At 34.1% G+C, this 10,000-nt stretch overlaps 1 protein-coding gene across 1 annotated transcript in view; it reads left to right on the forward strand.

Annotated features, from left to right (window-relative positions):
• LOC133659790 (glutamate receptor ionotropic, NMDA 2D) overlaps window positions 1-10,000 on the forward strand; it is a 209,443-nt gene that overhangs the window by 31,259 nt on the left and 168,184 nt on the right. The gene's annotated exons all lie outside the window — the stretch shown is intronic.

The raw sequence follows: 10,000 nt of genomic DNA on the forward strand, positions 1-10,000 counted from the left end.
TATCTTGTGCGATACAAGCAGTCCTGCAGAGGTTTTACTTGTATGTGATATTGTGTGCGATACAAACAGTCCTGCAGCATGTTTACTTGTGTGTGATATCATGTGCGGTACAAGCAGTCCTAAAGCGTGTTTACTTGTGTTGTGATATCATGTGCGATACAAGCAGTCCTGCAGCATGTTTCCTTGTGTTGTGATATCATGTGTGATACAAGCAGTTTTGCAGAGTGTTTACTTGTTTGTGATATCATGTGTGATACAAGCAGTCCTGCAGTGTGTTTACTTGTGTGATATCATGTGCGATACAAGCAGTCCTGCAACGTGTTTACTTGTGTGTGATATCATGTGGGGTACAAGCAGTCCTACAGCATGTTTACTTGTGTGTGATATCATGTGCGATACAAGAAGTCCTGCAACGTGTTTACTTGTGTTGTGATATCATGTGTGATACAAGCAGTTTTGCAGAGTGCTTACTTGTTTGTGATATCATGTGCGATACAAAAAGTAATGTTGCTTGTTTTTCTGTGTGTGATATCATGTGCGATACAAGCAGTCCGGCAGAGGTTTTACTTGTATGTAATATTGTGTGCAATACAAACAGTCCTGCAGCATGTTTACTTGTGTGTGATACCATGTGCGATACAAGCAGTCCTGGAAGGTGTTTACTTTTGTGTGATATCATGTATGATACAAGCAGTCCTGCAGAGGTTTTACTTGTATGTGATATTGTGTGCGATACAAGCAGTCCTGCAGCATGTTTACTTGTGTGTGATATCATGTGCGACACAAGCAGCCCTGCAGCATGTTTACTTGTGTGTGATATCATGTGCGATACAAGCAGTCCTGCAGAGGTTTTACTTGTGTTGTGATATCATGTGTGATACAAGCAGTTTTGCAGCTGAAGATGATATTGATTTACCTTGTGTGTGATATCATGTGCGATACAAGCAGTCCTGGAAGGTGTTTACTTTGTGTGATAACATGTATGATACAAGCAGTCCTGCAGAGGTTTTACTTGTATGTGATATTGTGTGCAATACAAACAGTCCTGCAGCATGTTTACTTGTGTGTGATATCATGTGCGATACAAGCAGTCATGGAAGGTGTTTACTTTGTGTGATATCATGTGCGATACAAGCAGTCCTGCAGAGGTTTTACTTGTATGTAATATTGTGTGCAATACAAACAGTCCTGCAGCATGTTTACTTGCGTGTGATACCATGTGTGGTACAAGCAGTCCTGGAAGGTGTTTACTTTTGTGTGATATCATGTATGATACAAGCAGTCCTGCAGAGGTTTTACTTGTATGTGATATTGTGTGCGATACAAGCAGTCCTGCAGCATGTTTACTTGTGTGTGATAGCATGTGCGATACAAGCAGCCCTGCAGCATGTTTACTTGTGTGTGATATCATGTGCGATACAAGCAGTCCTGCAGCGTGTTTACTTGTGTTGTGATATCATGTGTGATACAAGCAGTTTTGCAGCTGAAGATGATATTGATTTACCTTGTGTGTGATATCATGTGCGATACAAGCAGTCCTGGAAGGTGTTTACTTTTGTGTGATATCATGTGCGATACAAGCAGTCCTGCAGAGGTTTTACTTGTATGTGATATTGTGTGCGATACAAGCAGTCCTGCAGCATGTTTACTTGTGTGTGATATAATTTGCGATACAAGCAGCCCTGCAGCATGTTTACTTGTGTGTGATATTATGTGCGATACAAGCAGTCCTGCACCGTGTTTACTTGTGTTGTGATATCATGTGTGATACAAGCAGTTTTGCAGCTGAAGATGATATTGATTTACCTTGTGTGTGATATGTGCGATACAAGCAGTCCTGGAAGGTGTTTACTTTGTGTGATATCATGTATGATACAAGCAGTCCTGCAGAGGTTTTACTTGTATGTGATATTCTGTGCAATACAAACAGTCCTGCAGTATGTTTACTTGTGTGTGATATCATGTGCGATACAAGCAGTCATGGAAGGTGTTTACTTTGTGTGATATCATGTACGATACAAGCATTCCTGCAGAGGTTTTACTTGTATGTGATATTGTGTGCGATACAAACAGTCCTGCAGCATGTTTACTTGTGTGTGACATCATGTGCGATACAAGCAGTCCTGGAAGGTGTTTACTTTTGTGTGATGTCATGTACGATACAAGCAGTCCTGCAGAGGTTTTACTTGTATGTGATATTGTGTGCGATACAAGCAGTCCTACAGCATGTTTATTTGTGTATGATATCATGTGCGGTACAAGCAGTCCTACAGCATGTTAACTTGTGTGTGATATCATGTGCGATACAAGCAGTCCTGCAGCATGTTTACTTGTGTTGTGATATCATTTGTGATACAAGCAGTTTTGCAGAGTGTTTACTTGTTTGTGATTGCATGTGCGATACAAAAAGTAATGTTGCTTGTTTTTCTGTGTGTGATATCATGTGCGATACAAGCAGTCCTGCAGCGTGTTTACTTGTTTGTGATATCATGTGCGGGACAAGCAGTTCTGCAGCGTATTTACTTGTGTTTGATATCATGTGTTGTACAAGCAGTCTTGTGTGCAAAATCATGTCAGATACAGGCAGTACTGCAGCGTGTTTACTTGTGTGTGATATCATGTACGATACAAGCAGTCCTGTAGAGTGTTTACTTGTGTGTGATATCATATGCCATACAAGCAGTCCTGCAGAGTGTTTACTTTTGTGTGATATCATGTGTGATACAAGCAGTCCTGCAGAGTGTTTACTTGTGTGTGATATCATGTGCGATATAAGCAGTCCTACAGCATGTTTACCTGTGTTTGATACCATGTGCGATACAAGAAGTCCTGCAGAGTGTTTACCTGTGTGTGATATCTTATACGACACAAGCAGTCCTGCAGAGTGTTTTACTTGTATGTGATATAATGTGCGATACAAGCAGTCCTGCAGAGTGTTTACTTTTGTGTGATATCATGTGCGATACAAGCAGTCCTGCAGAGTGTTTACTTGTGTGTGATATCATATGCCATACAAGCAGTCCTGCAGAGTGTTTATTTTTGTGTGATATCATGTGCGATACAAGCAGTCCGCAGAGTGTTTGCTTGTGTTTGATGTCATGTGTTATACATGCAGTCTTGTGTGCGATATCATGTCAGATACAGTTATTCCTAAAGCATGTTTATTTGTGAGTGACATCATGTGTGGTACAGGAAGTCCTGCAGCGTATTTGCTTGTGTGTGATATCATTTGAGATACAAGCAGTCCTGCAGTATGTTTACTTGTGTGTGATATCATGTACGATACAAGCAGTCCTGCAGCATGTTTACGTTTGTGTGATATCATGTGCGATACAAGCAGTCATTGCAACGTGTTTACTTGTGTTTGATATCATGTGTTGTACCAGCAGTCTTGTGTGCGATATCATGTCAGATACAGGCAGTACTGCAGCGTGTTTACTTGTGTGTGATATCATGTGCGCTACAAGCAAGTCTGCAGAGTGTTTACTTGTGTGTGATATCATGTCTGATACAAGCAGTCCTGCAGCGTGTTTACCTGTGTGTGATATCATGTGCAATACAAGCAGTCTGCAGCATGTTTACCTTTGTTATATCATGTATGATACAAGCAGTCCTGCAGAGTGTTTATTTGAGTGTGATATCATGTGCCATACAAGCAGTCCTGCAGTGTCATACAAGCAGTCCTGCAGTGTTTCCTTTTGTGTGATACCATGTGCGATACTTGCAGCGTGTTTACTTGTGTGTGATATCATGTGATATAAAAGCAGTCTGCTGAGTGTTTACTTGTGTGTGATATTAAGTGCGATACAAGCAGTCTTGCAGCATGTTTACTTATGTGTAATATCGTGTGCGATACAAGCAGTCCTGTAGCTTGTTTATTTGTGTGTTATCATGTGCGATACAAGCATTTCTGCAAAATGTTTACTTGTGTGTGATATCATGTATGATAAAAGCAGTCCTGCAGAGTGTTTACTTGTGTGTGATATTATGTGCGATACAAGCAGCCCTACAGTGTGTTTACTTTTGTGTGAGATATCATGTGCGATACAAGCAGCCCTGCACCGTATTTACCTGTGTGTGATATCCTGTGCGATACAAGCAGTCTTGCAGCGTGTTTACTTGTGTGTGATATAATTTGCGATACAAGCAGTCCTGCAGCATGTTTACTTGTGTGTGATATCATGTGCCACACAAGTAGTCCTGCAGAGTGTTTACTTGTGTGTGAGATCATGTGCAATGCAAGCAATCTCGCAGTGTTTACTTGTGTTTGATATCATGTGCGATACAAGCAGTCCTGCAGAGTGTTTACTTGTGTGTGATACAAGCTGTCCTGCATCCTGTGTACTTGTGTGTGATATCAAGTGTGATACAAGCAGTCCTGCAGCGTGTTTACTTGTATGTGATATCATGTGCGATACAAGCAGTCCTGCAGAGTGTTTACTTGTGTGTGATACAAGCTGTCCTGCACCCTGTTTACTTGTGTGTGAGATATCATGTGCGATACAAGCAGTCCTGCTATTTTTATTTATTTTTTATGCCATTTTTGTTAACAAACAAATTATTTTGGCAAAAACACAAAATATGCAATAGTTTGCGCCTCCAAAAATGTCAAAGTGTAATATTTAATCTGAAGTAATAATAATCAATAATTCATAACACTATTGAATTTCATGCATTATTATTTTTTGAGCAAATACAGTTAAAAAAAAATATCATACTAAAATCCTTGAGGACCAAAAAGGGCCCCACTAATAAAAGTGTTCAAAATAAGTCAAAACAAGTCAGTCGATAATCAGTTTTTATCATGTTTTTGTTTTATACCGTTTTTTCATAGAAAATATGTATTTTATATGGCAAACACACAAAATAGGAAATATTTTACATTAAAAAAAATATTTAAAGTGGAATTTTTCATGCAAAATAATTGGACTCTTAAACTAACTTGTTCCAACATTGATTTTGATCCATTCATTATTATTGTTTTGTAAAAAAAAAAAATATATATAAAAAATGCCACTAAAACCCTCGGGGATGCAAAATAGCCTCTCTCATAAAAGTGTTAGAAATAAGTCATATATTATTTATTTTTGTTTACTTTCAACACTTAAATCTCTATATCAACTTCAGTTCTATACATCGATTATACGTTTTCAATATTGTTTCTCTATATTTTTTTGTTTATTTTAGTTTTATGCCGTTTTTGTCATGATATGTTTAATGGCAAACACACAAAATATGCAATATTTTCCACCAAAAAATAATTGAAAGTGGAATATTTGATTTGAAATAATTGTACTATTAAACAAACTTACAACATTGATTTTGATTGATATTCATTATTTTTTTTAATGTTTTTTTTGTGGGGAAAAAAAAACAAAAACCACTAAAACCCTTGGGGATGCAAAATAGCCACACTCATAAAAGTGTTAGAAATAAGTCATATATTATACATTTTTTTATTTTTGTTTACTTTCAACACTTAAATCTCTATATCAACTTCAGTTCTATGCATCGATTATAAGTTTTTAATATTTTTTTTCTATCTTTTTTTGTTTGTTTTTGTTTTATGCCTTTTTTGTCATGATATGTTTAATGGCAAACACACAATATTTTCCACCAAAAAATTATTCAAATTGGAATATTTGATTTGAAATAATTGGACTCTTAAACTAACTTGTTCCAACATCGATTTTGATTGATTCATTATTATTGTTTTGTAAAAAAAAAAAAAAAAAAAAAAAAAAAAAAATCCACTAAAACCCTTGGGGATACAAAATAGGCACACTCATAAAAGTGTTAGAAATACGATATATATATATATATATATATATATATATATATATATATATATATATATATATATATATATATATATATATATATATATATTTTATTTTTTATTTTTATTTTTTTATTTTTTTATTTTTTATTTTTTTTAATTATTTTTAAATAAGTCATATATTAGTTGTTTTATTTTTGTTTACTTTCAACACTTAAATCTCTATATCAACTTCAGTTCTATGCATCGATTATAAGTTTGTAATGTTTTTTTTCCATCTTTTTTGTTTGTTTTAGTTTTATGCCTTTTTTGTCATGATATGTTTAATGGCAAACACACAAAATATGCAATATTTTCCCCCAAAAAAATAATTTAAAGTGTAATATTTGATGAGAAGTAATTTGAGCCTGGAATATGTCAATAATTCATAACAACATTGATTTTGATTCATTATTATTTTTTGACCAAATAGTTAATTAAAAAAATAAAAAACAACCACACTAAAATCCTTGTGGCCTCGTCATAAAAGTGGTAACAATAAGTCAACATAAGTCTGTCGATAATATGTTTTTTATTATGTTTGTTTGTTTATTTTATGCCCTTTTGTCATAGAAAACATGTTTCTTATATAACAAACACACAAAACAGGCAATATTTCCACCCCCAAAATATTATAAGTAGACAATTTGATGTGAATTAATTGGAGCCTTGAATATGTCAATAATTCATAACAACATTGATTTTGATGCATTATTATTTTTCGAGCAATGACTGTTTTGAATACATTTAAACTTTGCGTTGTTGGAGTCAACATTGCAACTTTTTCACCTTACATTTCACCTCTTTGCTCTTTTATTCCACTTTTTTTATGCAGTATTTTTTTGTAATGGTATTTTTTTAAATTAGCAGCGGGCCCTAAATGGCCCTAAATGGCCCCCGGGCCCCACTTTGGACACCACTGCCTTACGGTTTACTTTGTCTTCCATTCTTCCTGCAGCTTGTGCCTCGTCAGTATTTCTCTCGCTCGCCTCTCTTTTCCCATTTTCAGTCTGCAGATATCGTGTGTGTGTGTGTGTGTTCTTGTATTTCTACCCTTCTTGAGACATCAACAAGGAAAAGTATCTTCCAAATGAGGAGGTGTGAACAAGTGATGACATAAATCATGGTCCCAATAACTTTGCATCTAATAGAGAGCCAAATACTAGAGTCTGTGAACATTGCTCCAAAGTCAGGATTTGAACAGCTGATTTTACCACTTCCGGTGCTGACGTAAGACAAGCCATATGTGAGCATAGAATGAACAAATACACTATGCTGCTAAGACTATAGTGGCCATTAACAGTTAGCTTCTACAACTGGGTTGCCCAAAGTGCGGCACAGTGGCCATCTGTGGTCCCTGACTCCTTTGTCATCGGCCTTAAGCACGTTACAAAAAACACAAAAAAATAGAGATCTCGTTTGCATCCCCTGGTGGTGACATCCATCAAAATGAGGGTGGTCCCAAAAAGGAGGGATTTTTCAAATTGACTGTGTGTCGCTTTTAAAAGTGCTCCCCCTCTGGTCAACATATGACATAACAAGTGTGTGTAAGAAATTGAAATGTGCCCCCTTTGGCCAAAATTAATAAAAAAAAATAAATATGTATATAGAGACATACTGTAATAACTTGAGTAAATAATGAAGATTAAAAAACAATTATACAAAATAAAAATAAAAATTACATGAACTAAAAGCAGTCTTTTTCTCACAATGTGTCGACTTTTTTCTTATAAAATTGGGAACAATTTCTCATATTCTTTCTGCTTCTGTAATATTGCAATATTTTCTCGTAAAATTATTACTTTTCTTAAGTAAAAGTATTACTTTTTAATGCAAAATGGCAACATTTGTCTGATAAAACTCCAACTTTTATCACAATATTGCCTCTTTTTTTTTTCTTGCAAAACAGTGACATTTTTTGAGTAAAATTATGATTTTTGTCATCATTTTGCCAAGTAAAATTCAGATTATTATAATATTGCCAACATTTTCAAGTTTTCTTACAAAATTGTGACTTTTGTCGAGTAAAATTGCAACACTTTTCATAAAATTGCCAACATTGTAAAACTGCGACTGTTACTGAGTAAAATTCCAACTTTTATCATAATATTGCACAAATGTTCAGTTTTTATTGTACAATTTTGACTTGTGTCCAGCAAAATGACGACTTTTGATATAATACTGCCAAAAATCTAAGTTTTTCTCGTGAAATTCCAGCTTTTTTTTTTCACAACAAGCTTTTTTCATCTTTGCATAGTATGTATATATTATTATTGTTGTAAATACACATCTTTATATATCTAGAAAGGCTGGTCCTAAACCAATTACAAACAAACAAAACAAAAATAAAATGAATAAAGTAACTAAAAGCAGTCTTTTTCTCACAATGTGTCGACATTTTTCTTATAAAATTTGGAACAAGTTCTCATATTCTTTCTGTTTCTGTAATATTGCAATATTTTCCCGTAAACGTATTACTTTTTTTAAGTAAAAGTATTACTTTTTTGTTGTTGTTCTTGCAAAGCAGTGACATTTTTTGAGTAAAATTATGACTTTTGTCATCATTTTGCCAAGTAAAATTCCAATTATTATTATAATATTGCCAACATTTGAAAGTTTTCTTTTATAATTGTGACTTTTGTCGAGTAAAATTGCGACTCTTTTCATAAAATTGCCAACATTTTAAGCTTTTTCTTGTAAAACTGCGACTGTTATTGAGTAAAATTCCAACTTTTATCATAATATTGCACAAATGTTCAGTTTTTCTTGTACAATTTTGACTTGCGTCGAGTAAAATGACGACATTTATTATAATGCTGCCAACATTCTAAGTTTTTTTGTGAAATTGTGACCTTTTTCTAGTGAAATTCCAACTTTTTTTTCCACAACAAGCTTTTTTTATATTTACATAGTATGTATATATTATTAATGTTGTAAATACACATCTTTATATATCTAGAAAGGTGGTCCTAAAGAGGGAGGCATTTTTCTCACGTCTCAATAAGGTCAGAAATAAAAAAGTGTGTGTGTGTGTGTTGTACTTCTTTCTAAAAACACCAGCAAGGAAAAGTATCTTCCATATGAGGAGGTGTGAACAAGTGATGACATAAATCAATAACATTGCATCTAATAGACAATGTCTCATTTGCTGGTGACATCTATCAAAATGAGGGTGGTCCCAAAAAGGAGGCATTTTTCAAATTGACTGTGTGTCGCTTATAAAAGTGCTCCCCCTCTGGTCAACATATGAAATGACAAGTGTGTGTAAGAAACTGAAATGCGCCCCTTTTGGCCAAAATTAATTTAAAAAATTAAATAAATATGTATATAGAGACATACTGTAATAACTTGAAGTAAATAATGAAGATTAAAAACCAATTACAAACAAAAAAAATAAAAAATAAAAATAACTAAAAGCAGTCTTTTTCTCACAATGTGTCGACTTTTTTCTTATAAAATTGGGAACAATTTCTCATATTCTTTCTGTTTCTGTAATATTGCAATATTTTCTCGTAAAATTATTACTTTTTTTAAGTAAAAGTATTACTTTTTAATGCAAAATGGTGACATTTGACATGTAAAGTTCTGACTTTTATCACAATATTGCCAATTTTGTTGTTGTTCTTGTAAAACAGTGACATTTTTTGAGTGAAATTATGATTTTTGTCATCATTTTGCCGAGTAAAATTCCGATTATTATTATAATATTGCCGACATTTTAAAGTTATCTTATAAAATTGTGACTTTTGCCGAGTAAAATTGCGACTCTTTTCATAAAATTGCAAAACTTGCAAGCTGTTTCTTGTAAAACTGCGACCGTTATTGAGTAAAACTCCAACTTTTATCATAATATTGCACAAATGTTCAGTTTTTCTTGTCAAATTTCGACTTGCGTTGAGTAAATTGACGACTTTTATTATAAAACTGCCAAAAATCTAAGGTTTTCTTGTGAAATTGTGACCTTTTTCTAGTGAAATTCCAACTTTTTTTTTCCACAACAAGCTTTTTTTTATATTTGCATAGTATGTATATATTATTAATGTTGTAAATACACATCTTTATATATCTAGAAAGGTGGTCCTAAAGAGGGAGGCATTTTTATCAAGTCTCAAGAAGATAAGAAGTACACGTGTGTGTGTGTGTGTGCGTGTGTGTGTGTGTGTGTGTGTGTGTGTGTGTGTG

This window comes from Entelurus aequoreus, linkage group LG11, assembly GCF_033978785.1.
Source record: "Entelurus aequoreus isolate RoL-2023_Sb linkage group LG11, RoL_Eaeq_v1.1, whole genome shotgun sequence".
NCBI lineage: Eukaryota > Metazoa > Chordata > Actinopteri > Syngnathiformes > Syngnathidae > Entelurus > Entelurus aequoreus.